At 46.6% G+C, this 7,187-nt stretch overlaps 1 non-coding gene and 1 pseudogene across 1 annotated transcript; both read left to right on the top strand.

Annotated features, from left to right (window-relative positions):
• Window positions 1-4,302: 4,302 nt before the first annotated feature.
• Window positions 4,303-4,437, top strand: LOC117066248. Its single transcript, XR_004430230.1, has one exon. It is a non-coding gene; the product is annotated as a small nucleolar RNA SNORA70 (small nucleolar RNA).
• Window positions 4,338-4,795, top strand: LOC117066091 (annotated as a pseudogene).
• Window positions 4,796-7,187: the final 2,392 nt, after the last annotated feature.

Raw genomic sequence — 7,187 nt, forward strand, 5'->3', positions numbered from 1 at the left:
AAAGCACTCCACTGCACTCCAGCCTGTGTGACAGAGCAAGAGTCCATCTCAAAAAAACAGAGAAACAAATGAGATTGGTAATTTATAGGCAGTAGACAGGAATAGCGTAGAAAGGATAGGGGAAGTGATACTGCTCTGAGCCATCCTTTTTGTATATTTCTGACTTTTAGAACCATGTAAATATTTCACATACTTAAAAATGAATAAAAATGTAATCAACAAAGATAGGATAGGGCCCCAAATGGAATACAAACAAAAACAATAAACTGGCTGGGCGCAGTGGCTCATGCCTGTAATCCTAACACTTTGGGAGGCCAAGGCAGGTGGATTGCCTGAGCTCAGGAGTTCAAGACCAGCCTGGGCAACATGGTGAAACCCCATCTCTACTGAAATACAAAAAATTAGCCGGGCGTGGTGGCGTGCGCCTGTAATCCCAGCTACTCGGAAGGCTGAGACAGGAGAATCATTTGAACCTGGGAGGCAGAGATGGCAGTGAGCTGAGATCTTGCCACTGTACTGCAGTCTGGGCAACAGAATGAGACTTCATCTCAAAAACTAAAAATAAAAAATAAAAAATAACCTGGCTGTAACAAAAATGAATACCAAACCACACTGGGGATGGAGGAAGACAATAACTACCCTAAGTAACTCTGGAAAAGAGCATTTTTGGCTATGTCCTATAAGGCCAAAGAAAAATATTGAGTATAAGTATTATACTTAGTAGTTTTTCTCATGGCTACATATATTAGCATCTCTGAAACTAATTTATCTGTATTGGAGAAAATAAATGCATTATGGACAATGAAAGCTAAATTTCTCTTTGTCAGAGAAAGCAGTTAAAATAAGAAATGGGAAAGGCTGCATGAAACCTATTATTGTGGTTTGCAATTGGAGGTATGAACTAATGTGCGTGTGTGTGTGTGTGTGTGTGCGCGCGCGCGCATGCATCCTACAACCAATGAATACAACTAGCACCCAGGTCTGGATTTCTAAATACCATTAGCCAATGAAAGGAATTACATCTCCGTGAAGAAGTGGCTGATTTCAGTGCTAGGGCAGGGAAAGTACAAAATTAATGTGCAACAGAAAATAGGGACCGCACACACACAAAATGATGGGATGCGTCAAAAGGACACAGGAGCCCATTTGAAGGGGTTCCAATGGCCAAACCTTAAACAGTTTAAGCAAGAGAGCAGGCTGGGCCTGGTGGCTCACATCTGTAATGCCAGCACCTTGGGGGGCCAAGATGGAAGGATCTCTTGAACCCATGGTTCGAGACCAGCCTAGGCAACACAGTGACACCCAAGCTTTACAAAAAATTTAAAACTTAGCCAGGTGTGGTGGTGTGCACCTGTAGTCCCAGCTACTCTGGAGGCTGAGGTGGGAGGATTGCTTAAGCCTGGAAGGTGAAGGCTGCAGTGAGCCATGATTGTGCCACCACACTTGAGCCTGGGCAACAGAGCAAGACCCTGTTTCAAAAGAAAAAAAAAGGACAGAGAGAGAAAGAAAAAAGAAAGTAAATACTAACAGTAATACATTACAACACATAGAATAAAGTAATAATCATGAATCCATCCTGACATAAATAAATACAGAGATAAGATGGAAAAATTCTTCCTTACAGTAGAATTCCAACTAGCAAATAGACATTGAAAAGCATTGTTTGGCAAATACTATGCTAATAACTTTTTTAGGTAAAAACACTTCAACAGAAGCTAGGATGAGTAGGTAAAATAATACAGAAAATGGGATAGTTACTTAGTCTTAAAGATCTTCCCACAAAATACTTATTAATTACAAAGGGGAAAGAGTAACTTTGTAGTGGAGAAACCTCTAGACATCACCCTCTCAAGTGATCAAAGTGAACATCCCGAGAAATGGGAAAAATATCATGTGCCTCCTGACATGATGCACACAGGACATAGCATGGCTTCTCTGATATTCACAACAAAAATGCAGAACTGAATTAGTCACGAGGAAACCTCAGCCAAACCCCAGATGCGGGCTATTGTACAAGATAAGTGGCCAGTTATCTTTACAAACGTCAGGGTCATGGAAGACAAAGGGCTGAGGAACAGTTCTAGATTACAGAAGATTAAGGAGACATGCAACTTAATGTGTGGTGACATGCTGCACTGAATGCTGAACCAGAAAAAGATCAGTGGGACAGTTGGTAAAATTTGAATTAGGTCTATAGATCAGATCATAGTGCTGTATCGGTGTTAATTTCCTGGCTTTTATATATGTATTATGGTTATGTAAAATGTTAATATTTGAGGAATCTGGACAAAAAGTATACGGAATTTTTTCTGGTACTATTTTTGCAACGTATTTAAATCTGGAGGCCGAATGCAGTGGTTCATGCCTGTAATCCCAGCACTTTGAGAGGATGAGGCAGGAAGGATCATTTTGAGGCCAGAAGTTTAAGACCAGCCTGGGCAATATAGGTAGATTACAAAATAAAATAATCAATCAATCAATCAATCTAGGGGGAAAAAATCAGACTTTGTAGCCTGGCGTTGCCTCACCGAGTAGGTAAAGTCCTCTTGGTAAGGTCCTTTTAAGAATTCTCTAAGCTGGTTACTTCTGGAAGTGCAGTCAAGCTCACCATAGTCCTTTCTTTTCTTTGCCAACCCAGGTAGCTCTAGCCAGCCTCTGGCCTTCAGACTTTTCCAAGCAAGAGTTGCGAAGCACTGGCCAGGCGTGGTGGCTCACGCCTGTAATCCCAGCACTCTGGGAGGCCGAGGTGAGTGGATCACTTGAGGCCAGGAGTTCAAGACCAGCCTGGCCAACATGGTGAAACCCTGTCTCTACTAAAAACACAAAAATTAGCTGGGCGTGGTGGTGCATGCCTGTAGTCCCAGCTACTCAGGTGGCTGAGACAGGAGAACTGCTTAAACCAGGAGGCAGAAGTGGCAGGTGAGCCAAGATCGCACCACTGCGCTCCAACCTGGGCAACAGAGTGAGACTTCTTTTTTTTTTTTTTTTTTTTTTTGAGACGGAGTCTCGCTCTGCCACCCAGGCTGGAGTGCAGTGGCTGGATCTCAGCTCACTGCAAGCTCCGTCTCCCGGGTTTACACCATTCTCCTGCCTCAGCCTCCCGAGTAGCTGGGACTACAGGCGCCCGCTACCTCGCCCGGCTAGTTTTTTTGTATTCTTTTAGTAGAGACGAGGTTTCACCGTGTTAGCCAGGATGGTCTCGATCTCCTGACCTCGTGAATCGCCCGTCTCAGCCTCCCAAAGTGCTGGGATTACAGGCTTGAGCCACCGCGCCCGGTGAGACTTCTCAAAAAAAAAAAAAAAAGAGTTGGAAAGCAGACTCTGCACTCCCTTAACTCCAGGAGACACGGGTCACCTTTTCCAGATCTCTCTCATCATGTTTTGCTCCAGTGCAGGACAGCACTTCGGCTAATGGAGCCTTCTGACTTGACTTCAGGTCCAGGGTAGGAATAGCCCTCACCTCTAGGCCAGTAACTCCTGTCAAAGAAATCCTGTGTCTCCTCCGATCAGTCTCCTCAATGACTCTCCTGGTTACTCTTCTCTGTGGTCTGGAGATATGTAATGAACTATATGCCATAGGATGGGTTAGCAGCTTCTAGTAGGTTCTGCTTGATTGGTGCACTTTAGAAAGAGGGAGACATGTCAGCTATTTTCCTCAGACTGGAGACTGAACCGGGAGCCCGAGATAATCAGTAAGACCCCATTTAACATTCTGTAGGTTCTTCATGCTACCCCTAGAGGGGGCCATACAGCGCTCTTCTGCATTCTTATCATAACTTAAAGGGAAATTTCCACAATGTCCAGAGCCTCGATGTCCTGCAAATGAAGGAGGGAAATGTCCTCTAGTTTCTTGCAGCAGGAACCCACTTAGGTGGCACCAACCTGGTTCCAGATGGAACAGTATATCTATAAAGGAAAAGTGTTGGGCGCGGTGGCTCACGCCTGTAATCCCAGCACTTTGGGAGACCGAGGCGGGTGGATTACCTGAGTTTGGGAGTTCGAGACCACCCTGACCAACATGGAGAAACCCCGTCTCTACGAAAAATACAAAATTAGCTGGGCATGATGGTGCATGCCTGTAATCCCAGCTACTCAGGAGGCTGAGGCAGGAGAATCACTTGAACCCAGGAGGTGGAGGTTGCAGTGAGCCGAGACCGTGCTATTGCACTCCAGCCTGGGCAACAAGAGCGAAACTCTGTCTCAAAAAAAAAAGGAAAAGTGATGGCATTTACATCCTAAATTTGAAGAATCTGATTCTGTTGGCAGCTCGTACCATTGTTGCCACTGAAAACCCTTCTGATTCTGCAGCCAATTAAGCTGACTGAGTTCCTTTCGTCATGGGGGCCCAGTGTGCAGTCGCTGCAAACAGCAGCTTCCTTGGTAGTGTATGCAGCCTGTTTATTGTATGGGTTGCTCTAAGGGACCCTGGAGACAGGTGATGGATGTTCATGTTTCTGACTTTGCACCACCCCAGTGTAGGCTCCGAACAGGCATGCGAGGTGCCTTTGGAAAGTTCCAGGGCACTGTGGCCAGGGTTCTCATTGGCCAAGTTCTCATGTCCATCTGCACCAAGCTGCAGAACAAGGAGCATGTGATTGAGGCCCTGCGCAGGCCCAAATTCAAGTTTCCTGGCCACCAGAGGATCCACATCTCAAAGAAGTGGGGCTTCATCAAGTTCAATGTCGATGCATTTGAAGACATGGTGGCTGAGAAGCGGCTCATCCCAGATGGCTGTGGGATCAAGTACATCCCCAGTCGTGGCCCTCTGGACAAGTGACGGGCCCTGCACTCATGAAGGCTTCCACTGTGCTGCCCCCTCTTAATATTCACCAATACGTTCTACTTCCTGTCCAAAAAAAAATTAAAACCCTTCTGATGTGAGTCTCATATCCTCCTGGAATCCTGGTCAGTGGGCTGAGCTAAGCTTTGCTGCTGCCACAGGAGCCACTCCTATTGCTGGCCACTTCACTCCTGGAACCTTCACTAACCAGGTCCAGGCAGCCTTCTGGGAACTGCATCTGTTGGTAGATACTGATCCCAGTGTAGCCACTGGCCTCTCACAGAGGCATCTCATGATAACTTACCTACCATATGTCTGTGGAACACAGGTTCTCCTCTGCGCTGTGTGGATATTTCCATCCCATGCAACAATGGAGCTCTCTCAGGGGGTCTGATGTGGGGAGTGCTGGCTAAGGGAGTTCTGCATATGCCTGGCGCTGTCTCCTGTGGACACCCACAAGAGGTCATACCTGATCTCTGCTTCTACAGAGACCCTGAAGAGATTGAAAAGCTCACGCCTGTAATCCCAGCACTTCGGGAGGCCAAGGCAAGTGGATCATGAGGTCAGTAGATCGAGACCATCCTGGCTAACACAATGAAACCCCGTCTCTACTAACAATACAAAAAACTAGCCAGGCGTGGTGGCACATGCCTGTAGTCCCAGCTACTTGGGAGGCTGAGACAGGAGAATCACTTGAACCCGGGAGGTGGAGGTTGCAGTGAGCCAAGATCGTGCCACTGCACTCCACACTCTAGCCTGGGTGACAGAACGAGACTCCGTCTCAAAAAAAAAAAACAGAAAAGAAAAGAAAAAAAAGAACAGGCTACTGCTGAAAAAGCTATGACCACAGATGACAGAGGAATTTCAGATTTAATGGTGAATGGACTGCTCCACCTCCTGAGTTCACTGCTACTCAGCCTGAGGTTGCACACTGGTCGGAGGCATGCAGGTACCCAGTGTCTATCCAGCAGTTCTCTACTGAAGACGTGAAACGCTCAGCCTGCCGTGGAAGACTGACCTGCAGCTCCCATTCCTCAGGCCACTAAATGGGTAGGAACAACCACTGTGTGGTCTTAAGCTGTTCTTCCACGAGCTTTTTTTTTTTTTTTTTGAGATGAAGTCTTACTTTGTCAGACAAGTGCAATGGTGCAATCTTGGCTCACTGAGACCTCTGCCTCCCGGATTCAAGTGATTCTCATGCCTCAGCCTTCCAAGTTGCTGGGATTACAGACACCTGTCACCACGCCTGGCTAATTTTTCCGTAGCTTTAGTAGAGGCGGGGCTTCACCATGTTGGCCAGACTGGTCTTGAACTCCTGACCTCAGATGATCCACCTGCCTCGGCCTCCCAGAGTGCTGGGATTACAGGCATGAGCCACTGCACCCAGCCCCGCAGACTCTTAAGCAACATGAAAATAAGACTGATGGAAAATAAACATTAGTTTCTAAAAATAACAACAGAGGCAGGCAGATCTCCACCAGGGGTGTGGATCACTTGAGGTCAGGAGTTTGAAACCAGCCTGGCCAACATGGTGAAACTCTGTCTCTACTAAAAGTACAAAAAACTAGTTGGGTGTGGTGGCACATACCTGTGGTCCCAGCTACTCTGGAGGCCGAGGCAAGAGAGTCACTTGAACCTGGGAGTCAGGGGTTGCAGTGAGCCAAGTTCGCACCACTGTACGCCAGCCTGGCAAAAGAGTGAGACTCCGTCTCAAGGAAAAAAAAAAAAGAGACAAGTTCCCCAAAGCTGGAATCTAGCTTTTCACAGTGTCCAGAACATAGTTAGTATTCATGTAACGCTATGATTCCCCACTGGGAAATTTTAGAAGAAACTGCAACTTCAAACCTTAGATTAAAAAGCAACTGTCTTGCTGGGCACAGTGACTCACATTTGTAATCCCAGCACTTTGGGAGGTGGAGGGGAGCCGATCACCTGAGGTCAAGAGTTCAAAACCAGCCTGGCCAACATGGTGAAACCCCGTCTCTACTACAAAAAACAAAACAAAACAAAACCACGCACACACACAATGAAAATTAGCCAGGCATGATGGTGGGTGCTTGTAATCCCAGCTACTTGAGAGGCTGAGGCAGGAGAATCGCTTGAACCCAGGAGGTGGAGGTTGCAGTGAGCCAAGATTGCACCACTGTCCTGGGTGACAGAACGAGACTGCGTCTCAAAAACAAAAACAAAAAACAACAGTCTTAAACTAATGTGTTTGACTAAGATGGATAACAGGGATTGGATTTACACTTCCACTTTAAACAACTAAAAACTTGACAGAATATATGAAATAAGTGTTTTCAGACGTCACATAGTCAGCACAGGGCACTCACGCTTGAGAGGGGAAACAGATGATTGCCCGGCTGAGTTCTAGGAGCGTTTCCAGGCCACAGCAAAGGGAGCGGGG

The sequence above is a fragment of the Trachypithecus francoisi genome, unplaced genomic scaffold (assembly GCF_009764315.1).
Source record: "Trachypithecus francoisi isolate TF-2019V2 unplaced genomic scaffold, Tfra_2.0 Lachesis_group2, whole genome shotgun sequence".
Taxonomy (NCBI): Eukaryota; Metazoa; Chordata; class Mammalia; order Primates; family Cercopithecidae; genus Trachypithecus; species Trachypithecus francoisi.